Here is a 26540-nt window from a genome sequence, read left to right as displayed (position 1 = left end):
CTACTTTTGAAAGACTCATGGATCAGGTACTGAAAGGACTACATTGGAAGTCATGCTTAGTGTACCTAGACGACATCATCGTATTGGGAAAGAACTTCGAAGAACATCTGAAGAACTTGGAGAAGGTTTTCCAAAGAATAGCTAGTGCTGGTCTGAAACTTAGTCCCAAGAAGTGTTCTCTATTCAGGAAGCAAGTTAGTTACTTGGGTCATAAAGTAACGACGGAGGGAATCTCCACCGCGAATGAAAAGATAGAAACAGTAAAGGATCTTCATGAGTTAAGAAGTTTCCTTGGGCTGTGCATATATTACCGCCGATTTGTACCAAATTTTGCTAGCCTAGTCCGTAGCCTCCAAGAGCTTACAAGAAAAAATAAAGCTTTTGAATGGAAGAAGGAGCAGGAAGTTGATTTCCAAATATTGAAAGAGCGTTTGTGCACAATGTTGGCATATCCAATCCCAGGAGCAACGCTTATTCTAGATACAGATGCGAGTGGATATGCTATAGGAGGCATTTTATCACAACTGGTTGATGGACAGGAGAAGGTAGTTGCATATTACAGCCGATCAATTGGAAAACGAGAGAGGAACTATTGCGTTACACGGAGAGAGCTGTTGTCATTGGTAGAGTGCATTACACATTTTCACAAATACATCTACGAGCAGCGATTTCGCGTCAGGACTGATCACGCAGCATTGTGATTGCTGCTGCAGTTCCGTAATCCAGAAGGTAAATTGGCACGGTGGATCGAGCAACTAGATGTCAGAAGAGTCTTATTGCGAAGCCATATTGGGCACAGTTGAACAGTTTGTAGTTATCCGGTTGCTTTTATCGAGTATGGGAGAGTGAAGATGGTCAATGTAAGAGGAAACTGATAGCTTTTCCAAGGAAAATGATTTCTGACGTTCTCAACGAACCACAAAATGGTCCAAGTGGAGGTCATCTGGGAATCACGAAGACGCTCGCGAAAATTACGCAGAGATTCTATTGGGTTGGTTGCCGTCAGTCGGTCACTAAGTGGATTGTCAGCTGCGAGGTTTGCAGCAGAGCGAAAGGGCCCAAAACCCGAAGTCATGGTCAGATGAAGCAATATAACATAGGTGCAGCATGTTTAAGGATCGCTATGGATGTCGCAGGGCCATTTGCTGCTAGCAACCGCGGTGACAAATATATACTTGTGTAGCAATCATTCATTCACTCATTCAGTCAGTCATTCATTCATTTGTACAAACATATATTTTCACTCGTTTTGGTATGTATTGAGATGCATTGACTCTTACATACATATTCATTCATTTGTACATACATACAGTCTACGTCTCATAACTTGAGACTTCTTCTATTTCAAATTAAAGCTGACTAATTGCTCACCACAAACCTTTGCCTGTACACAATTTATTTCCACGACTTATTTACACTTAAACTGAATTTTCCATACTCTTTTCCGTTTTTGCTTATTATGCATTTCCCACAACTAATTTTATTTATGCTGAGCTGGCGCTTGCCACAGAACTGAATATATTTATCTACGGAGAAGCACTTAAGGAAACTAGAAGGACAGAAGAGGGACAAGTTCCATAAAGAGTGGGATACACACATATCATTATTCTTGATGGCCCGTTGTCTCACACACTGGTTTACAGCCAAAATGCACCAGAGACGCCATAATGAAATTTTAAATTCTATGGTCAGCGATTCCGCGTCAGGACAGATCACGCAACATTGAAATGGCTCCTGCAGTTCCGTAATCCAGAAGGTCAATTGGCACGGTAGATCGAGCGACTACAAAGCTATGACTTTTCCATTGATCATCGAAAAGGTAGTACCCACGGAAATGCTGATGCAACGTCACGAAGACCATGTAGTTTGGAATGCAAATACTGTTCAAAAGCTGAGGCTAAAAAAACATTATAGATGTCCGGTTAATGACTATAACGTGAACGGATGAATGGGACAAGGAACAACTAAGGAAGTGTCAACTAGAAGATACAGATCTGTCACATGTTATGCAAGGGCCCGAACGAAACGAAAGACCAAATAAAGAGGAGATGTCAGAAGAGTCCTATTGCGACTTGGGCACAGTGGAACAGTTTATAGTTGATATTTGGTTGCTTTTATCGAGCATGGGAGAGTGAAGATGGTCAACGGAAGAGGAGACTGATAGTTTTTCCTGACGTTCTCAACGAGCAACATAATGGCCCAAGTGGAGGTCATCTGGGAATCACGAAGACGCTCGAGAAAATTAAGCAGAGGTTCTATTGGGTTGGTTGCCGTCAGTCGGTCACTAAGTGGATTGCCAGCTGCGAGGTTTGCAGCAGAGCTAAAAGGCCAAAACCCGAAGTCATGGTCAGATGAAGCAATATAACATAGGTGCTGCATTTTTAAAGATCGCTATGGATGTCGCAGGGCCATTTCCTGCTAGCAACCGCGGAAACAAATATATACTTGTGTAGCAATCATTCATTCACTCATTCAGTCAGTCATTCATTCATTTGTACAAACATATATTTTCACTCGTTTTGGTATGTCTTGAGATGCAATGACTCTTACATACATATTCATTCATTTGTACATACATACGTACATACAGTCTACGTCTCGTCTCTTGAGAATTCTTCTATTTCAATTTAAAGCTGACTAATTGCTCCCCACAAACCTTTGCCTGCACACATTTTATTCCCACGACTCATTTACACTTAAACTGCATTTTCCATACTCTTTTCCGTTTTTGCTTATTATGCATTTCCCACAACTAATTTTATTTATGCTGAGCTGGCGCTTCTCACCGAACTGAATATATGTATCTACGCAGTTCGCGGGCAAAGCGCCTAATTATATTTTTTACACTTAGTATGTAAGTATGCATTAATGTAAATATGTAATGTAGTTAGCTCCTAAAAATTAACTAGAATAATTTTGTATAAATACTAATGTAATTTCGCTAATAAAAAATACTTATTATTTTGACATCAAACCAGAAACAAAGTCTTTGCAGATATACTATACTTGTGGTTATGCATTATTTCAGCAAATGGCCAGAGGTATACTCAATCCCAAATCAAGAAGCGGAAACAGTAGCTGAAGTGTTTATAAACAATAGGGTTGCAAGCCATGGTGTACCAATGGAGTTACATTCTGACCAAGGGAGAAATTTTGAATCAGCTGTGTTCCAAGAAATGTGTAAGACATTGGGCCTACGGAAAACACGAACAACTGCATTGCATCCCCAGTCCGATGGTGCGGTGGAACGTTTCAATAGAACACCCTGGAGGAGCACTTAAGGAAATTAGAAGGACAGAAGTGGGACAAGTTCCATAAAGAGTGGGATACACACATATCATTATTCTGGATGGCTTACCGATCGGTAGTGCATGAGACAACGGGCCAAACCCCCGCATAGGTAACACTTGTTTACAGCCAAAATGCACCAGAGACGCCATAATGAAATTTTAAATTCTATGGTAACGTTTTTGAGAGGAGCACTTAAGGAAACTAGAAGGACAGAAGTGGGACAAGTTCCATAAAGAGTGGGATACACACATATCCTTATTCTGGATGGCTTACCTATCGGCAGTGCATGAGACAACGGGCCAAACCCCCGCATAGGTAACACTTGTTTACAGCCAAAATGCACCAGAGACGCCATAATGAAATTTTAAATTCTATGTTAACGTTTTTGAGATATTTACGAATAACCGTTATTTCAAAAAAAAAAAAAAAAAAAAAAAAAAAATGGGTCCACTTTATCATATATATCTCAAGAACGAAGTGAGCAATTCCAAAACGGTTTGAAGCTTTTGAAAGGTAATAAAATTTTCTTTAAACTGTGCATACAACACTTTACTTACATTCAACAAAATCGATGAACTACTACAAAAGTTATAAGCATTCAAATAAATATATCTATATAGTAAAACTTAAGTACCTTACAAATAATAGCATATATACATATAGTTCTGTCTTAACTCTATGATCTTATTTTATAATTGAAAAAGTTATGTATCTTGTTTTGACGCTTATTTAGATTAGGATCGGTTTTCCTTGTGAGAAACCAACAGTAGTCACCCATCATAGCGACAACCCAGAATCCTTGATACCGACTTCCAATCATTTTCATTTTCTGGTGAAGCCTTTCGCCATGCTCGTCACTTTCCTTGCTAAAATTTTGCGGGAAAAAATTTAAATGGGAGTGCAAATTTTTTGTTTATCGGGCAGATAGGGTTTAAAGCTAACTGAGAAAACGGCCTTAAATATGTTTTTTATTTACCCATTTTCGCATAGTTTTTGATTAAGTTGTTCATTATCATCTCGTAGTTAGGACTTTTGTGTTTGCCTAAAAAATAAGTAACGACATTTTCAAAAGAATCCCACGCTGCTGCCTCCACTTGTGACAATAGTTCTTTGAAATGGTTATTGGTCATTATTTTCCTTATTTGCGGTCTCACAAAAATCCCTTCTTTTATTTTTGCTTCTGAAATCTCTGGAAAGATTGTCTTCAAATGATGAAAAGCTTCGCTTTCTTTGTCCAAAGCCTTGACAAAGTTTTGATAAGGCCGAGCTTGATGTGGAGCGGAGGTAGAATTAATGTTTCCTTCTTTATAAGTGGAAAGTATTTTATGTTATCCACACCAACTTGAAACTCGATTCGTTCTGGCCAGTCCTTTATGATTTAGTGGTCTTGAAGAGCTCGGCTATCCCATTTGCATAGAAAGCAACAGTATTTTGTGTATCCATTTTGTAGACCACATAGCATTCCAACGACTTTAAGATCGGAACATATTTCCAATCATGTACTTCGTATTTGATTAGTTTGAGAAATTTTTGCATTATCGGGCTAGATGGCTTCTGATTGCTAATATGCAATAATACGGCCTTTAAACTTAATTTATTGCCGTCTATGAACAATCGCCACTCTTTTGAATCATATGGTTCACCAAACTGTTTGAATAGCTCAGCAATGTCTTTGCAGTAACAAACAATGTCCTCCTTCGTATAGTACTTGGAAAATTGTTGGTGACGAGTTCTATAATATCTTACCTTAACATCGGATGAAACAAATTTAAATTGCTCCATACGAGAGGCGTGTAGTTCGGTCTTTTCCTTTGACAATTCTAAATCCCTTCTCCAATCATTAAGTTGTGCTTGTGACAAAGAGTTTCTTTCGTTTTCCGTTTGAAATCCTGTACAACATGATGCCGCGTAATCAGATATTGCTGTTTACAATGAAACTGGAGCCGGAACTAAAGTTAAATTTGATTCTGGCAATGTAGCTTCCGTTGAATTTACTTCTGGTAATGACGTTGTAGATACGCTCGCAAAGGTTACTTTTCTTGACTTTCCAACCCCAAGTACTTTTGTAGTACAAATATAGCAGTCCGTTGAATGGCAAGTTGGTTCCCTCCACTTCCTTGGCGTAGTAAATTTCATATGTCGCCTAAATAGATAATTTCAGAAATTAGTCAGCTATGCATTAAAAGAGAGCAAATTCCTAATTTTAACAACGCCCCTTTTTGTCCGGTTTCCGAAAAAATCAATTCGACTCGACATGTGATGCACAAAGTATTCGGTGTCCATGGTTTTTCATTGTTTTAGGCTCAATTCCAAAATACTTATAGTATGTAACTTTCAAAGTATTTGAAAACACACGTCGCATCTTTTTAACAATAAATTGACCGCAGATGAAACAGAACATATCTGGATCATTTGTGCACTCAAACTCTCGCGCCCTTTTATTCATATTATATTTTTAAGTAAATGACGGGCTATAAACTGCAATTATAAACTGAACAGTATCCGGCGAGCCTTGCAGATATTATGAAGAAACAAAGCGCATGTACTATTATTTATACTTAGATCCAGTAAAAATTCAAGCCTACCTAGACAAAATAATACCCTAGTTCTACAAAGAAAACACTACCTGCCTTAAAAATATGCTCTTCCTTGAAATGTACCTGGGTTTGAGAAAACGACACTAACAGTTTTTTGTATCTAATAACCCTACGAAAATCTACCTGCTAACTAACTGATATACGAATACCAACACATATCTACCAGTAGAGTACTCAAGTATTAAATGGATATATTTACTTGAATGCTTATAACTTTTGTATATCGTCTATATAGCGTATATCTTTTGTATTTTGTCCATCGATGTTGTTGAATGAAAGCTTATTTTTTTTTGTAATAAAACAGAGCTTAGAGAGAAAAAAAAATCAGCAAAAAATAAAAAGTTTTCGAGATCCTTCCTCGCAAAGTACAATTTTCTTTATAATTTTTCCAAAAAATATTGAAAAAATCCGTAATGATTGTTCGTTATCTTTGAATCTGCAGGGCCTAGCAAAAAGTGCTGTATGCACAGTTTATAGAAAATTGTATTACCTTTTAAAAGCTTCCAAACGTTTTGGAATTGCTCAATTCGTAATTGAGATATATATGATTAAGTGGACCCAATTTTTTTTTTTTTTTTTTTTTTGAAAAAATGGCAATTCGTAAATATCTCAAAAACGTTACCATAGAATTAAAAATAACCTTAATTTTCGGAATCAGGAGGTGATTCTACATGAGAATTTCATAATGACGTGTCTGGTGCAGCAAAAAAGTTGGAATTTGTGATCCAGTGTAATTTTTGGCAATGACCTTCGACTGCCAGCTGATTTTAAATTTGGGATAAATGCCGATGCGGAAGGAAATGCCAAGAAATCCACTGGTGTCTTGGAGGAAGAGATGAGAGAAATACACGTTCTCGTAAGGCAACGAACAAAGATTATGAGCCACAAGGTGAAAGCCAGATACGATAAAGCAATTAATTTGGAAGGTTTTCGGGAAGGAGATTTGGTGCTGTTATACAACCCACAACGGAAAAAAGGTTTGCCCCGATTGCAGTGTAATTAGGAAGGCCCATACAAAGTTGTAAAACGGATCAGCGATGTAGTTTACCGTATACAAACCATTGGCAAACCACGAAACAAAATGAAAGTGGTTCATTTGGAAAGACTGGCAGTGTTTATATCAGAAAATTTGTCTGATCGGGCGATCCGACTTAGGTAGAGGGCAGTGTGGTGAATTTTAGCATCACTATGCTGTTAGTAAGTAAAGGCACAACAGCAATAAGGAAACTGCCACTCTTGTGACCATAAACAAATCAATCATCATTTACACACATACATACATAATCATCACCCGAAGTAGTTACTCACACATACACCCGCATATGGCTATAAGATAAACATAAACTACAAATATACATGTATATAGAAATTACCAAGAAGGAGATACAACTATTCTAGAAGGCGAAACGTCTAGACCTTAGTAGAAATATGTAGACGAGGTAAAAGAGAGTATAAAAGCAGCGCAAGCTGAGGCATGACTAATCAGTTTGATTTAAACACGCAATCAGTTGCGAAGTGAAGAATAATTGTGAAGTATAATTGTACTACTCCCAAAGTAGTATAGATCATTTTGCAATACAGAATATTGGAGTGATTTATTCAACAGCTTAGCGATTCGAACGTTAGCAGAAGGTTTCAGATAAGCGAAATTTCCCAAAATTCGTTACAATATGTATGTATATTAATGTATATTTAATTTCAGGTTGATATTAATTACGTGGATCATGGTGGCTGGAGTGTGCTGCTTGATTATCGCAGACGAAGTGGAAGAGCCACCGTTTTCAGAAATTTTGCTAACCCGTGAAAACAGTAACAAGCCAACCTAATACAACCGCACTGCTTTTGTTTAGCGCACGCAAACAACAGGCGTTTTTTGCCCTAACCCAAATAAGCATGCGTTGCGACAATGTAAAGCATGTGTGTAAACGTCAAATCTAAATGTCACTCAGAACAAAAATTGGAAACCGAGTTAGGTTTTCACGCAGCATATTCAATTTGGGTTGCTCTCATACAAGTTGTATGTGCATGAGACATTTTTGACAGAAAATGACTGGCGTGCGTTAATATTAGGTTGGCTTCTAAGATTATTCCATTCTTGTAGTTAATATAATGTTAATATCTCGCATACTAGGGCTACTTAAAACATTTATGTTTTGGACCGTGGGCATAAACATGCCGGCCCCTTGCTATAAGCAATCGCCTAGAAGAACAGCAGGCAGCCAACAAGATTCAGGTTTACAAGTTCGGCAGTCGTCCCCTGTGGGAACAATTTCAGAAATAAAGAAGGTTATATACGTGTATTCAAAATTTCAGTATCACTTATTGTATTATAAATTCATTTGATTAGCGAATAAAAAACACATGTATAAATTCAACAAGTTGATTGTATAAAGTTCAACCATTCATATATGTAAATTCAAAATTTTAGTATAAAGGTTTAACAATTTTAATATATAAGTATATTAATTAACAGGCCCCTGGTAGCACAAACCCAAAGATGGTATCTTGGGCCAGTAGTGGACCAATCGTGGCTGCTGGAATAGTGCCCCTGTATATCTTAGGGAACACGTCTGCTCCTACTACTAGGCGTACCGGGGCAGGATTATAAAAATAACTGTAACCTTTTGATGGTTTGTAGCCGGAGTTGTCAGCTTTAACTCCTTGGCCAGGCCATCCGCGATAGTAGAAGTGCTGGCGCTTGAGTCAATTAGGGCCCGAATTAAATGTAGTCGACCTCCTGATTCGACCTAAATGACCGCGGTCGGCTCGATCATTGTGGTGACTTGGATGCTCAGAAATGCAGCAGGTTCCTGAACACCGATCGAAAATTAATTCGAGCCAGAGGCTGGAAAGCATAGGGTTCCACTTTACTCCGGTGCTTATGCTGGTTGTGGCGATGTATGTCAGCATTCTGATGATAGTACGGCTTAAGAGCTTGTGCCGCATTTTATTTCGTTTTTTCATGTTGTAACAATGGTCTAAATCGCCGTTTGACTGTCGCCCGCTGCTTCGTATAGGAGGGAGTGCTTCGGACTCCCTTTCCTTATTACTGTATCCGTGGGAAGCACTGGTTTTCGCTTCTGAGACAGGTAATTCACCTTCCTCCAGCTCAGAGCGGGAGGGATTAGTTTCCACTTCGACCACGGATGCTTCTTTTGGGGTCGACTGGTGTGTATATATGGAGAAGAGTATGGTCGTCGTTGCATCGTCGACATCTTTTCCCTCATTCGTGCAATGGTCAGACCGATGAGCCAGACAATTCGTGTACTATCGATGAATGAGCACTGCCCGGAAAAGATCCTCTGGTTTCTCATTTCGAAAGATTAGGCAAAGCCGAATCGGATGATACTGTCCACAAAATTTACATTTAAGGCTGTACTGGCCCTAAATCAATGCGTTTTCGCATAGCCGAGTATCGGGTCATTTTGCTTTAATGACATTTTTCCCCTTAGAAGTTATAATCACTGGATGGAAAATGTCATGTATATATGCTGGCGAGAAATATTTTAATATATTTTAAATGAGGGACTGAATTGGTTTAGCAGTTTTTATGACAGCTGCTAGAAACTATGATATTTCTGGGTGGCAAGTATGTGATTTTACCCAGGAATCCAAGCTTTGCAGTTAATTGAGGTCAAGAAATTGTATTTCTTTATTAGATCTTCGATCGCGAAAGAAAATAAAGGTTTCAAAGAGAAGCATTTTTGTGAAATAAGTAAATTAAATCTTCAGCATTTAGTATCCTCCCCCTTCCCCTTAATTTTCATTAATATTGCCTCTAATATGGCTTATGTAGTGAACGTACACATTTTCGACAAATTTCATGTCGGTAGTGTGATCTTGCAGTTAGTGTGAACACTGCATAATGATATTCTCGATACTTTGGTGCATTTATGGAATTGTGAAAAATTTTCAACCCATACTTTCATGATGGCCGCCCACTCATGAATTCTTTTTATGCGATAGTGACGAAAAGAAAACAAAATCAAAACAAAGTGCCGGTAAGTGACAAGTTTGTGCGAACAAAAAACAGGGTGATAAGAAATACACCCAAGTGTATTGGCCTAACATCAGAAATATGATCATTTCTGAAAATCAATGTAATTTTTTATAAACGTCCTGGCGGTATAATATTTATGTTGTGTAAATTTATACATTGAATGTGAGCATTAGGGTGGGTCGGTGTGTTAAAAAAAAAAATTCTCGAGAAAAAAATTATCGTTTAGTGAAAAATGAGGCTTTGACCTAAAAATGTTAAGTCAGAAGCACTAGTGAACGCAAAATTATGTGCTGAATAATTTTATATTCAAATTTGAAGAAAAGTGAAAATGTGTTTTTTTTTTTACTTTTTTATGTGCGTTTATAAATTGTGTAATCCTCCGTGGCACTGCTATTAGAGTGTGACAATATAAAATCGAATTTCGTATTTATCCTTTTCGGTAGGTATTGTTTTTGAAGTTTTAATTGTCTTTTATTGAATGTAAAAAAGTGGATTTCCATGAGTCGAAAGGGATATGAAATCCTGAAAAGCTTTCGTTTTGAAGAAATTTGTTTTTATTTGTAGCTCAAATATCAATGATTAATTGGATTCAATTTCAATTCAATTTCAATTTATTTAAAACAATGTATTAGTGCAATAAGATCGATAAATGAGCTTTTCTAGCACAACAGTTAAATATACAAGAAATATATAAGTTACTCATGAGCAAGCTTAAAACTAAATATTAATAGTAATGGTAAAACATTGAAATAAAATGAAAAAATTGAACATTTGCACACAATAACAAAAATTATATATATATAAGTAGTAGTACTACTACTATATATATATATATATATATAATTAAAGAATTTAACTAACTATATGATAAATATTATATAAATGAAAACATATATAGCAAATCTCATCGTTGTACATATATAAATCAGTGAAAGTATGAATATAAAGTTTTCTTAAAGTTGGTTTTATTTAGACCATTCTTAATAGAAGTTGGGATGGAATTCCAAAGACAAACAGCGTTGACAAAAAATAGTCTTGCAGAGGGTAGGAGAGAAAAGTTGGGAACAATCAAGTAATTTAGTCGGCCAGACCTTGGAAATATCAATTTCTCATATAGGTAATTAGGCTTTTTCTCCGCCATCAGACGATAAAGAAAGATACAATTTCTTGCCTTTAAATACTCCAAAATTTCACAGCCCAAGTGGCTAGATTTCCATGCAGAGGGATTACTGTCAATAACCAGGTTTTTTCTCTTTTATTTTCCGGATTAAATGGCCGAGATCCGGTTTGAAAAAAAAAAAAAAATCCCACAACTGCCTGCATTAGAAAACAAGAGTGGCAGCCCCAACATCAGCAGAAACGTTCATCTTGATGGTGAGTGCTAAAATTAATTTGTTTTAATTTACATGGAATTTTTGTTGTTGTTGTGTTTCCTTGTTATTGTTTGGTTTGATAGGGCTTATGCTAGATCTGGTTTCCCTAGCAGTAAGTTCATCATTTTCAGGGGTTCTGGTGGTAGTAGTACCAACTTGGCTAAGGGTCGTGTAACTTCACCATTTTCTTTAACAAGGCTACGACGCGAACTCGGTCATGGGAACCGGGGTACAAATTGACCAATCTTCCCATTCTCCTTTGGTTAGGTGGCAAGTTATCCTCTTTGATGACGACAAGATCTCCAATTTTCATGTTAGTTTGAGGATGCTTCCATTTATTCTGTTTGTGTAGTTCAGCTAGATACTCGGTTTTCCATCTTCGGCAAAACTTCCGGTGAAGAGTCTTCAGTTTCTCCCACCGATTAACAATTGAAGCCGAGTTTTCATTCGTATCTAATTCTGGTGGGGCTAAGAGATGTCCTCCTACTAAGAAATGGCCCAGGGAAAGAGGTTCTAAATCAGAAGGTTGATTTGATGCAGGGTTTAAAGGTCGCGAATTGAGACACGACTCTATTCGACATAGGAGCGTGCTAAATTCCTCAAACGTATATTTTCCCTCGAATGCTACCTTTCTGAAATGTGATTTAAAGCTTTTAATGCCCGCTTCCCAGATACCCCCCATATGCGGTGCAGATGGCGGTATGAACTACCATTGCAGTAATTGATGTGCATGCTTTGATAAAGTGTTGTCACGCGCATCCGCCATAAAGGTTTTAAGCTCCGCGTGGCTCTGGCGGCCACCGTGGTGTGATGGTATCGTGCTCCGCCTATCACACCGTATGCCCTGGGTTCTACTCCCGGGCAAAGCAACATCAAAAATTTTAGAAATAAGATTTTTCAATTAGAAGAAAATTTTTCTAAGCGGGGTCGCCCCTCGGCAGTGTCTGGCAAGCGCTCCGATTGTATTTCTGCCATGAAAAGCTCTCAGTGAAAACTCATCTGCCTTGCAGATGCCGTTCGGAGTCGGCATAAAACATGTAGGTCCCGTCCGGCCAATTTGTAGGGAAAAATCAAGAGGAGCACGACGCAAATTGGAAGAGAAGCTCGGCCTTAGATCTCTTCGGAGGTTATCGCGCCTTACATTTATTTTTTATCTTGAAGCTCCGACGAAATTTGTTCCGTAGTCGGAAAACATATTTTGTGGGCATCGTCGTCTTGCAATGAACCTGTGAAAAGATTCCAGAAAGGATGCAGAGCTTAAGTCACTTGTGGCTTCTAAATGAGTAGCTTTGGAAGCAAAGCAAACAAATAAACAAACATAACCCTTAGAAATACGGCAGCCACGATCGCGATAACTTTTTATAGCAAACTGTCCTGTGAAATCCATCCCTGTGTTGGTAAATGCTCGCGAAAAAGTAGTTCGCTACTTCGGTAGTGCCCCCATAAGCAGGTTTTGCTTTGCGACCGTTTTCTATAAATCGTTTAGCTTTTACCGTTATGAATAATGGACCTTATCATTGTTTTTACTCTTGGAATCCAATATTGTGTTCTGATAAGTCGCAACAGAAGTTGGTTTTCACCATGAAGTGGTATGTGGTATTGAACTATGAGACGAGATAACCTACAATGATATGGGAGAATGATGGGACAACGTTCATTGAAAGGTAAATTTGGCGATGCCTCAAGGCGCCCCTTTATACTCAAAACCTCTTCTTCCTCAAAAAAGGTATTGAGGGAAAGTATTTCACTCTTTGAATCTATGAGTTCTCCTGCATTTAGTTTTATGATTTCCGAACTATAGTATTGCCTATGTGCACTGGATATTAAACGATTAATCGTTGACTTAACTTCGGTCGCTGCGATTGAGCAAGAAGGTGGGTTAAAAGAGGATTTTGATTTTGGATTTGTTCTTTGAACGAACCGGAAAATATATGAAATCACTCTCAAAGCTCTAGGTAGGTTAGAAAATCTAACAAGAATATCACTGATAATACCTGTGGTTGCAGTATGGGCTTTAACCCTTTTCTCCTCATTATTAGTAGTAAAGTCTGTATTTTGTGGCGGCCATTTTGCTTTATCTTCTTGAAGCCAAGAAGGACCCTGCCACCACAAGGAATTGTTGAGCAACTCGTGTGCTAACACACCTCTACTAACTAAGTCCGCTGGGTTGGTTGCGGAATCTACATGCGACCAACTGGAATTCCCTACTTTATCTAGTATTTTAGTAATGCGATGGCCCACGAAAGCAGACCATGAACATGGAAGTTTGCCTATCCATGCGAGTACTATTGTAGAATCGGTCCAAAGACGTAGTTTAAGATTACCTAAATCAAGACTGTTTATAACCAATTCAATAATTTCTGCGAGTAGAACGGACCCGCAAAGCTCCAAGCGCAGAAGAGAAACAGTTTTGACTGGAGCGACTCTGGTTTTTGCGTTGACGTGTATGCCGTCCTCCATTTCCACCCGTAGATATATGGCAGCAACATAAGCCTTCTCCGATGCATCGCAGAATCTCGACGTTGTCCGTTGGTGAAAAGAGTACCCATCGTGGAATCCTTATCTGTTCGATTCCAACGTAGTTTTGTGCGAAAATGTGCCACTGATCCTGTTTGGCTGGTGAAACCGGTTCATCCCAATTAGTACCCTCTAACCAGATATTCTGCATAAGAATTTTCCCAACTATAATAATTGGCGCCAACCACCCTAATGGATCTACAAGCTTGGTAATAGCCGAAAGTATCTCTCTCTTAATTAGAATTTTATTTGTTTCCATTGATTTGACCTTAAAATAGAAATGGTCAGAATGAGAATTCCATTTTATGCCAAGCGCTTTAGCACTGCTCGTATCCTTGAATTCGAGAAAATCTTCATGCAAAAGATAAGTAAAAATTCACTAAAATTAGAGTACATTTTCGTAATGGAAACCCAGCTAATTTTAAAACCGTAACGTGATTAACGTACATATAATTTCGCAAAATGTCCGATGCAATTGGAAATTGTAGTGTAAACAGCCAAAAATTTAATGCCAAATACTTAAATCAGCTAATATGCTACCCTGTAACAAAAATAGTCTAAATGTTCATCAACACATAAAAAGGCATCTAATAATTGTTGCTGACATAGCCATTCACACTATTTAATACAGGTGTGTGTACAGCACACAAACAAACCAAATTTGCATTCCAACAAATTTGCGAACTATGCATTTCCCACAGATGTCACAACTCAACAAATGTGTGTAGGTACATATTTTTTATCGAGTTGTATGTAGGTATGTAAGTATGTATGCTTAAGGTAAATATGCATGTAAGTATGTATGCTTGAAGTAAATATATAGGTAGGAATACGTTTAGAATAATTTAGTATAAATAAGCTGAAAATATTTGAATAAGAGGCATTCGCTCATTGATGTTAGAAACTCGCAAAACCAATTACTTCATTTTAATCTAGGTATTGTTTTTGAAGTTTTAATTGTCTTTTATTGAATGTAAAAAAGTGGATTTCCATGAGTCGAAAGGGATATGAAATCCTGAAAAGCTTTCGTTTTGAAGAAATTTGTTTTTATTTGTAGCTCAAATATCAATGATTAATTGGATTCAATTTCAATTCAATTTCAATTTATTTAAAACAATGTATTAGTGCAATAAGATCGATAAATGAGCTTTTCTAGCACAACAGTTAAATATACAAGAAATATATAAGTTACTCATGAGCAAGCTTAAAACTAAATATTAATAGTAATGGTAAAACATTGAAATAAAATGAAAAAATTGAACATTTGCACACAATAACAAAAATTATATATATATAAGTAGTAGTACTACTACTATATATATATATATATATATAATTAAAGAATTTAACTAACTATATGATAAATATTATATAAATGAAAACATATATAGCAAATCTCATCGTTGTACATATATAAATCAGTGAAAGTATGAATATAAAGTTTTCTTAAAGTTGGTTTTATTTAGACCATTCTTAATAGAAGTTGGGATGGAATTCCAAAGACAAACAGCGTTGACAAAAAATAGTCTTGCAGAGGGTAGGAGAGAAAAGTTGGGAACAATCAAGTAATTTAGTCGGCCAGACCTTGGAAATATCAATTTCTCATATAGGTAATTAGGCTTTTTCTCCGCCATCAGACGATAAAGAAAGATACAATTTCTTGCCTTTAAATACTCCAAAATTTCACAGCCCAAGTGGCTAGATTTCCATGCAGAGGGATTACTGTCAATAACCAGGTTTTTTCTCTTTTATTTTCCGGATTAAATGGCCGAGATCCGGTTTGAAAAAAAAAAAAAAATCCCACAACTGCCTGCATTAGAAAACAAGAGTGGCAGCCCCAACATCAGCAGAAACGTTCATCTTGATGGTGAGTGCTAAAATTAATTTGTTTTAATTTACATGGAATTTTTGTTGTTGTTGTGTTTCCTTGTTATTGTTTGGTTTGATAGGGCTTATGCTAGATCTGGTTTCCCTAGCAGTAAGTTCATCATTTTCAGGGGTTCTGGTGGTAGTAGTACCAACTTGGCTAAGGGTCGTGTAACTTCACCATTTTCTTTAACAAGGCTACGACGCGAACTCGGTCATGGGAACCGGGGTACAAATTGACCAATCTTCCCATTCTCCTTTGGTTAGGTGGCAAGTTATCCTCTTTGATGACGACAAGATCTCCAATTTTCATGTTAGTTTGAGGATGCTTCCATTTATTCTGTTTGTGTAGTTCAGCTAGATACTCGGTTTTCCATCTTCGGCAAAACTTCCGGTGAAGAGTCTTCAGTTTCTCCCACCGATTAACAATTGAAGCCGAGTTTTCATTCGTATCTAATTCTGGTGGGGCTAAGAGATGTCCTCCTACTAAGAAATGGCCCAGGGAAAGAGGTTCTAAATCAGAAGGTTAATTTGATGCAGGGTTTAAAGGTCGCGAATTGAGACACGACTCTATTCGACATAGGAGCGTGCTAAATTCCTCAAACGTATATTTTCCCTCGAATGCTACCTTTCTGAAATGTGATTTAAAGCTTTTAATGCCCGCTTCCCAGATACCCCCCATATGCGGTGCAGATGGCGGTATGAACTACCATTGCAGTAATTGATGTGCATGCTTTGATAAAGTGTTGTCACGCGCATCCGCCATAAAGGTTTTAAGCTCCGCGTGGCTCTGGCGGCCACCGTGGTGTGATGGTATCGTGCTCCGCCTATCACACCGTATGCCCTGGGTTCAACTCCCGGGCAAAGCAACATCAAAAATTTTAGAAATAAGATTTTTCAATTAGAAGAAAATTTTTCTAAGCGGGGTCGCCCCTCGGCAGTGTCTGGCAAGCGCTCCGATTGTATTTCTGCCATGAAAAGCTCTCAGTGAAAACTCATCTGCCTTGCAGATGCCGTTCGGAGTCGGCATAAAACATGTAGGTCCCGTCCGGACAATTTGTAGGGAAAAATCAAGAGGAGCACGACGCAAATTGGAAGAGAAGCTCGGCCTTAGATCTCTTCGGAGGTTATCGCGCCTTACATTTATTTTTTATCTTGAAGCTCCGACGAAATTTGTTCCGTAGTCGGAAAACATATTTTGTGGGCATCGTCGTCTTGCAATGAACCTGTGAAAAGATTCCAGAAAGGATGCAGAGCTTAAGTCACTTGTGGCTTCTAAATGAGTAGCTTTGGAAGCAAAGCAAACAAATAAACAAACATAACCCTTAGAAATACGGCAGCCACGATCGCGATAACTTTTTATAGCAAACTGTCCTGTGAAATCCATCCCTGTGTTGGTAAATGCTCGCGAAAAAGTAGTTCGCTACTTCGGTAGTGCCCCCATAAGCAGGTTTTGCTTTGCGACCGTTTTCTATAAATCGTTTAGCTTTTACCGTTATGAATAATGGACCTTATCATTGTTTTTACTCTTGGAATCCAATATTGTGTTCTGATAAGTCGCAACAGAAGTTGGTTTTCACCATGAAGTGGTATGTGGTATTGAACTATGAGACGAGATAACCTACAATGATATGGGAGAATGATGGGACAACGTTCATTGAAAGGTAAATTTGGCGATGCCTCAAGGCGCCCCTTTATACTCAAAACCTCTTCTTCCTCAAAAAAGGTATTGAGGGAAAGTATTTCACTCTTTGAATCTATGAGTTCTCCTGCATTTAGTTTTATGATTTCCGAACTATAGTATTGCCTATGTGCACTGGATATTAAACGATTAATCGTTGACTTAACTTCGGTCGCTGCGATTGAGCAAGAAGGTGGGTTAAAAGAGGATTTTGATTTTGGATTTGTTCTTTGAACGAACCGGAAAATATATGAAATCACTCTCAAAGCTCTAGGTAGGTTAGAAAATCTAACAAGAATATCACTGATAATACCTGTGGTTGCAGTATGGGCTTTAACCCTTTTCTCCTCATTATTAGTAGTAAAGTCTGTATTTTGTGGCGGCCATTTTGCTTTATCTTCTTGAAGCCAAGAAGGACCCTGCCACCACAAGGAATTGTTGAGCAACTCGTGTGCTAACACACCTCTACTAACTAAGTCCGCTGGGTTGGTTGCGGAATCTACATGCGACCAACTGGAATTCCCTACTTTATCTAGTATTTTAGTAATGCGATGGCCCACGAAAGCAGACCATGAACATGGAAGTTTGCCTATCCATGCGAGTACTATTGTAGAATCGGTCCAAAGACGTAGTTTAAGATTACCTAAATCAAGACTGTTTATAACCAATTCAATAATTTCTGCGAGTAGAACGGACCCGCAAAGCTCCAAGCGCAGAAGAGAAACAGTTTTGACTGGAGCGACTCTGGTTTTTGCGTTGACGTGTATGCCGTCCTCCATTTCCACCCGTAGATATATGGCAGCAACATAAGCCTTCTCCGATGCATCGCAGAATCTCGACGTTGTCCGTTGGTGAAAAGAGTACCCATCGTGGAATCCTTATCTGTTCGATTCCAACGTAGTTTTGTGCGAAAATGTGCCACTGATCCTGTTTGGCTGGTGAAACCGGTTCATCCCAATTAGTACCCTCTAACCAGATATTCTGCATAAGAATTTTCCCAACTATAATAATTGGCGCCAACCACCCTAATGGATCTACAAGCTTGGTAATAGCCGAAAGTATCTCTCTCTTAATTAGAATTTTATTTGTTTCCATTGATTTGACCTTAAAATAGAAATGGTCAGAATGAGAATTCCATTTTATGCCAAGCGCTTTAGCACTGCTCGTATCCTTGAATTCGAGAAAATCTTCATGCAAAAGATAAGTAAAAATTCACTAAAATTAGAGTACATTTTCGTAATGGAAACCCAGCTAATTTTAAAACCGTAACGTGATTAACGTACATATAATTTCGCAAAATGTCCGATGCAATTGGAAATTGTAGTGTAAACAGCCAAAAATTTAATGCCAAATACTTAAATCAGCTAATATGCTACCCTGTAACAAAAATAGTCTAAATGTTCATCAACACATAAAAAGGCATCTAATAATTGTTGCTGACATAGCCATTCACACTATTTAATACAGGTGTGTGTACAGCACACAAACAAACCAAATTTGCATTCCAACAAATTTGCGAACTATGCATTTCCCACAGATGTCACAACTCAACAAATGTGTGTAGGTACATATTTTTTATCGAGTTGTATGTAGGTATGTAAGTATGTATGCTTAAGGTAAATATGCATGTAAGTATGTATGCTTGAAGTAAATATATAGGTAGGAATACGTTTAGAATAATTTAGTATAAATAAGCTGAAAATATTTGAATAAGAGGCATTCGCTCATTGATGTTAGAAACTCGCAAAACCAATTACTTCATTTTAATCTTTTATATGGCGATCCTGCCTATGATTCTACTGCCTGATTATTCAGCCTAATTCATTGAAAAGGATTTTACTGGCTGATTACAGCCTAAGCCTTTTAAAAGAAAAAAAAAGAAGAGACATGATATTTAAATTCGGGCACCAAAGTAAAAATTGCGGCTATTGGAAGACCTCAACAAAACATACATTGGAACGATACAGAGAAGATCAGCATGGCCCTGCACAATGATGACAACGAAATCGTGAAGCGTTCAGGACTAGCAGCTAATAATTATAAGTATAATATGTATATTAGCTTAATTTTGACAATTTAAAAATTATTTTTAAGCAGGGCAACCTAACGGCAGCTATTGACAAGCACAAATTTATATTTGCGCTGTAAAAACTTTTTGTTACTAATTATTGAGCTATGTTCCCAGAAGAGGACATACAAAATCAAAGCCAATTTGACCAAATTTTCGACAAATTAGTAAAACTAAATTTAAATTTACAAGAAGGTGAAGACGAAACACCTGAGAAACCTAAGCAAGGCCCTAAGCCAATAACAATCGAGGAGTACAGAAAGAGAAATAGGATTCAAAAAATTGAGGAGCCTAAAGTTCCAAAGCCGGTCAAATTGAAAAGCAATTTGGCATTCGAAAAACAATAGCCAAGATCTATGAAAAAATAAATTTAAGCACTAATTAGGCAGAAAAAATTCAACTAAAACAAGAAATTAAGGGATTAAGGAATAATAATTATAAAAATAAAAAACCGAATCCAGCAATGTAAACATTAGGGTGTTGAAAACAAAAATAAAATACAATTTTGTAAAACTAATGATTTAAAATTATGGAAAGACCAAGGAAAATTAAAACTTATGTAAAAGGCCCACGTGAAGACCTTAAAATTGAAATTAAAATTGTAGATGAGGAAAAAACTCTAATTTGGTTGAAAAGTCATTGGAAACTTATTGAGATGCCTGGGGAACCAACAATATGGAATTTTAGGAACCCACACGCAACAGCAGCTGAAGAGTTATATAGGTGGGAAGTCCAATTTATGGGAAGAACAGATTAAAATATTGAAAAAAAAAATTTTAATAAAAGAAAAAAAAAAAAAAATTTTTGTATTCATATTTTTTTACGATGGGAGGCCAAGAATCAAAAATAGAAAAACCAACGGCAAACGTTGTAAACTCAGTCCAAGTAGTAGACCATACTGAGGCACTAGATACTATTAAGATCATGCTTCTAATCATCTGCGTAGTTAGCTGCATCAGTTTGTTTCTGAAACTCTACTCAACCCATAACAAATTCCTAAAAAAGCGATATGCCAGCCGCGCCGACGGTTTAGATAAGGTTTAACTAAATTTTAACTGCCATCCCCAATGGGCAAATTGGAAGATATCATTAAAACCTCTCATAGAAGAAAAAACGATAGGAGAAAAATCTTACTAATGTATTAATAAAAATAGAAAAGTAAAGGCAGAAACAAAAGTAAATCATCATAAAATAATAGCTGAAGCATTTAACAGAATAGGAAAAATAATCCAACAGTTAAACGGTAAACTAGACGGCAATCGAAAAGACCAAGCATATCAAATTTTTGCCAGCGTGACAAATTGGTGTACTCACTGGTAAGATATGATATTGTCATAGTACCAGCGAGTTTCAAGAAGGAAATAGAAATAGACTTTAGCACATTCCTGCTCCTCCGATTTAGAAGAGGAGCCAGAAGTAGAGCAAAAAGAAGAAGAAAAACAGGAACAAAAGGAAATTTTAACAGAGACACCAAACTGTCAAACAAGAAAAGACAAAATGGCACAAACCGCAAAAGAATTCTTGAAAACGGCGTCGTCAATTCTACATGAGTTTGACGGTAAACATGAGAACGTACATAGCTTCTTAGACGCACTAGATATCCTAGAACAAATTAAGGATACTCCCGAGACCATAGCAGTCTCCATGATAAAATCTAAGCTCAAGGGAACAGCTAGAAACCTTTTTAGCACTAAAAATTCAATACTCCCAATAAGGCAAAAGTTGAGTTCAGCAATTAAAGGTGAATCTGTAGAAGTTTTGACGGCAAAACTCCTAAACGTCCAACAGCACAGTAAAACAGCTAACCAGTACACTGCTGAAATCGAAATATTAACAAAATCGTTGGAAGGTTCTTACATATCTGACGGTCTTGCACCTGATCTGGCAACCAAATATGCCACACAATCAGCTGTAAAGGCCATGTGTAAGAACTCGGCTAACGAAAGAGTTAAACTGATAATGCAAGCAGGAACGTTCACACCTATGAACGAGGCTATTTCAAAATTCACGAATAGCTGTACTGAAGTCACGGGTAACCCAAATACAGTGTTACGCCTGACGCGCTCACAAGGTAATTACCGAGGTAACTTCCGAAGAAGCTACCAAAATAATAATTATCGAGGTAACCAAAACCGAAGATATTAGGGTAATACTAACAGATATAATAATAACAATAGCAATAGATAAAATAATAATTTCCCAAAACGCAATTTTGGAGGTCAGTCAAGATCATCCAATCAGAATAACACGAGCAATCTCCGTAGTATAAACCAACAGGAAAACCAGCAAACTCCACTCCAACGGAAGCGGATATCTCAATAATAAAGAAGGGTCAAATTGACAGTAATGTCCCAACAAATAACTCACAGATTTAAAAGATATTGGCCGAGGCATAATAAGCACACTTGGAACAGTAAAAGCAGATCTAACAGATGATAGTATTTTAATAAGACACAAATTTCACATAGTAGAAGACAATTTCCCAATCCCATGTGATGGAATTTTGGGACTCGAATTCATTAAAAAATATAATTGCATTTTAGATTATAATAAAAATGGTGACAGCTAATACTACGACCATACGATTACCCAGAAGATATAGTTATACAAATGGCAAATAAACCAACAATCAATAGCATTACAATACCCGCAAGGGCCGAAGTAATTAGACAGGTTCATATCAATAGTTACAATAAGGAACTATTAGTACCTTATCAAGAATTGACTGATGGCATTTTTGTAGCCAACACGATAGAAAACTCAAATCAAGCTTTAATAAGAATAATAAATACAACAGATAAACGTGCAATCATTCAAGATTATGACAGCAAAACAGAAAGTTTAGAGGATTATGTAATAATTGAAAATACACCTCACTGTAAAGCTAATAACAAATAAAAGTTAGAAAGATTGAATACAAATTTTCCGCCCTTCGCTAGTAAATCACTCAACACATTATGCTCAAAATTCGTTGATATCTTCTCATTAGAAACAGAACCAATCACGACCAAAAACTTTTACAAACAAAAGTTGCATCTGAAAGATAACACTCCTGTGTATATTAAAAATTATAGACTACCCCAAGCACATAAGAATGAAATAAATAAACAAGTAAATAAACTAATTCAAGATGATATTGTTGAACCATCAACCTCAGAGTACAACAGCCCTATTTTATTGGTACGTAAAAAATCCGTCCCGGGCAAAGAAGAAAAAAGGTGGAGATTAGTTGTTGATTTCAGACAAATAAATAAAAAATTGACAGCTGATAAATTCCTTTTGCCTAGAATAGATGATATTCTAGATCAACTGGGAAGAACTAAATATTTCTCATGCCTAGATTTAATGTCAGGATTTCACCAAATAGAACTCAGTGCAGAGTCAAGAGATATCACATCCTTTACAGCGGATAACGGTACTTATCGTTTCAAAAGATTACCAGAGGATGATGACATTGGCATTTGCAGGTCTAAAACCATCACAAGCATTCTTATACATGGACGATTTGGTCGTATTAGGATGCTCTGAAAAACATATGATTAAAAATTTTCGGGATGTATTCTCCACATGCAGAAAATATAATTTAAAATTACATCCGGACAAATGTATATTTTTCAGCCAAGAAGTCACTTATCTTGGACATAAATGCACAAGTATGAGAATTTTACCAGACCCAAGCAAATTTAAAATTGTTCAAAATTACCCAACTCCCAAAAATGCCGATGAAGCAAAAAGATTTGTCGCATTTTGTAATTATTATAGGAGATTCATTCCAAATTTCGCGGAATACGCCAGGATTCTAACAAGACTTAGTAAGAAAAATGTAATTTTCAATTGGACAGACGACTGCGAGAAATCTTTTAATTACCTAAAAAATGCATTAGTTAGTCCAAATATCCTACAATATCCCAATTCTGATAAAGAGTTCTTTATTACAACCGACGCAAGTGGTTATGCTTGCGGTGCTGTGCTAAGCCAAGAATATGAAGGAAAACAATTACCCATTGCCTATGCCTCAAGATCATTTACAAAAGGCGAAATAAACAAAGCCACGATCGAAAAAGAATTAGCGGCCATACATTGGGCAATTATAAACTTTAGACCATATGTTTATGGCAGAAAATTCACAGTGAAAACGGATCGTCGCCCTTTAACGTATTTATTCTCAATGAAAAACCCTTCATCTAAATTAACTAGAATCAGGTTAGATTTGGAAGAGTACGACTTTGGGGTGGAGTACATAGCCGGAAAAGAAAATTACGTGGCAGACGCTCTGTCACGAATAGATATCAATGATTTGAAAGAAATGTCAGTACAGGCATGTAAAATAATTAAAGTCATGACAAGATCGCAAAATAAAAAGAATTCCAGTAATAATAGTAATAGAAATGAAGAGAAGAAAAGTCACAAAGAGAACCCTATAATATACGAAGCGCTTAATAAATGTGAAGTGAAAAGGCTAGTCCAGCTCGTTTTCGATCCTCCGAAATTATATTTCAAAAAAGGAAGGAAAATTTGTAGTGAAATAAATATAGAGAATCGAATTGTTGAGGCGAAGATTGACTTAGGCCAATTCTTTACTAGGCTTATAGAAAAAGCCAGCAATATGGGAATTAAGAAAATACAGTTGTCCTTAGGAGAAAAATTGTTTAAATATACTCGAGTAGACACATTTAAGGATATAGGTACGAAAGTTGTCAAAAATGTAACTATTGCATTAACTCGGGAGGTTGTGCATGTGACGGAAAATAATAAAATTAAAAAGATTCTTCAAAAATATCACGATGATCCTGTTAATGGTGGCCCCCCCGGAATCAATCGTACAACTAATAAAATAAGACAAAAATATTACTGTAAAAATATGAAAAATGATATAAGAAAATATATAAAGAAATGCGTAAATTGTAATAAGAATAAAATTTATAAAAATTTAAAAGAACCAATGATTTTGACTGAAACACCACCGAAGGCGTTCGAAACAGTACAAATAGATACAATTGGACCTTTACCAAGATCATTAAATGGAAACGAATACGCTGTCACTCTGATATGTGATTTGACTAAATACTTAGTTGCAATTCCTATACAGAGCAAACAAAGCCATATTCGAAAATTTCATCTTAATTTATGGAAGTAAAGAAAACAATAATAATGGATATGGGATCTGAATTAAAAATAGCTTGTTTGACGAACTATGTAAGCTTATCAATATTGAACACAAAACATCTACGCCGTATTACCACCAAACATTAGGCACTGTTGAACGTAGCCATAGAACTTTCAATGAATATGTGCGTTCATACATATCCATTCACAAAGATGACTGGGATGAGTATCTTAAATATTTTGCATATTGTTACAATACTACGCCATCTACAGTCCATAACTATTTTCCATTCGAATTGATATTTGGCAAAAAACCCCAGACTTCCGAATTTTTACAAGAAAATACGGTAAGCCCATTATACAATTATGAGGCTTACGATAAAGAAATTAAATATAGGTTACAAATAGCACAGGATAGAGCCATTAAATTAGTAAAAGAGGCAAAAGAAAAACAAAAAATTAGTTATTATAAAAATATTCACTATAATTAAATAACTATAGGAGATGTAGTGTTAGTAAAAAATGAAGTAGGTCATAAGTTAGATAGTAGATATAAAGGGCCCTATAAGGTAAACAAAAAATCGATGAAAATAATAATTTTACTCTAATGCCCTATAAAGTAGAAAATACTGATAATAAAATTACTGACACTTTAATCCCATCTAGAATAGGAAATGAGTATAAGCAAAAATTTCCCAGTAACATAGAGAATAGCATATCATAAATAATAAGAAAATAATAATACACAAAAATAGACTTAAATTAGTAGAATAAGTAAATTTTCAACCTACAAACATAAAATACAAAAGTAGAATTAATTTATAATTAACTAAAAAAAAAATAGAATGCTCATGCATTCTCAAAATGCATAATCATTCTGAAAAAAAGGGAGATGTAGTGTAAACAGCCAACAATTTAATGCCAAATATTTAAATCTGCTAATATGCTACCCTGTAACAAAAATAGTCTAAATGTTCATCAACACATAAAAAGGTATCTGATAATTATTGCTGACATAGCCATTCACACGATTTAATGAGGTGTGTGTACAACACACAACCAAACCAAATTTGTATTCCAACAAATTTGCGAACGTGGCATTACCCACAGAAGTCACAACTCAACACAGGTGTGTAGGTACATATTTTGTATCGAGTTGTATGTAGGTATGTAAGTATGTATGCTTAAGGTAAATATGCATGTAAGTATGTATGCTTAAAGTAAATATGTATGTAAGAATATGTTTGTAATAATTTAGTATAAATAAGCTGACGATATTTGAATAAAAAGCATTCGCTCATTGATGATAAAAACTCACAAAACCAATTACTTCATTTTAATCTTTTATAGCATAACGTTTCCGAGTCATCAGCTAGTTGTAATAAAGTCCTAATTGCTAAGTAAGGAGCACAAGTAACGCCGAAAGTCACAGTCTTTAATTCATAAACACTGATAGGTTCATTCGGACAAGAGCGAAAAACTTTTCGCTGATATTTTGTGTCAGTAGCATCAACTGACTAGATTCCAGATAATTTGGACACGTGGCCCATGGATTCATATTCCATCACCAACCTATTATATTCCCTTTGTAAATCGGGCCTTTTTCCTAGTCTTGATTCATTTGAATAAAATTGTTAACAGGCTTTTCTTAAAGAAGGGCCTAAATTAGTGTTCGTTGGGAAATGTGATCGGAAAGGTAGTGAAACGATGTATCTTCCCTGATCATTCCGCAAGGTTGTACGTTTGAACAGCTCTTCGCACTGCTGCTCTTCATGAGTGCGAATTTTTGCTTTTGGCAAATCTTCCAGTTCCCAAAAGCTACCCAATTTAGTGAATCTAGTCAATCTAGTGAAACTTCGTTAACTTATGAAACCGGATGGTTGGATTATTTGACTGCGTCCGTATGACCAGTCAAAACACCCCCGAATACAGTTTCTTGGGCTAGTAGTGTATTAAGCACATTTTTATTAATACCTTCCAATATTATTTGAGGATAAAAGTCACCACCCACAGCAATGTCAACTTGCTCGTTGATGAAGAA

The 26540-nt window shown here is 36.6% G+C and overlaps 1 protein-coding gene and 1 pseudogene across 10 annotated transcripts in view; one reads left to right on the top strand and one right to left on the bottom strand.

Annotated features, from left to right (window-relative positions):
* LOC137240104 (uncharacterized) overlaps positions 1 to 26540 on the bottom strand; it is a 1657600-nt gene that overhangs the window by 868807 nt on the left and 762253 nt on the right. The window lies entirely within an intron of this gene.
* Positions 19254 to 19353, top strand: LOC137242965 (U6 spliceosomal RNA; annotated as a pseudogene).

Source organism: Eurosta solidaginis, chromosome 2 (assembly GCF_040869045.1).
Source record: "Eurosta solidaginis isolate ZX-2024a chromosome 2, ASM4086904v1, whole genome shotgun sequence".
NCBI classification, from domain to species: domain Eukaryota; kingdom Metazoa; phylum Arthropoda; class Insecta; order Diptera; family Tephritidae; genus Eurosta; species Eurosta solidaginis.
This window is presented reverse-complemented; position numbering and strand designations above follow the sequence as displayed.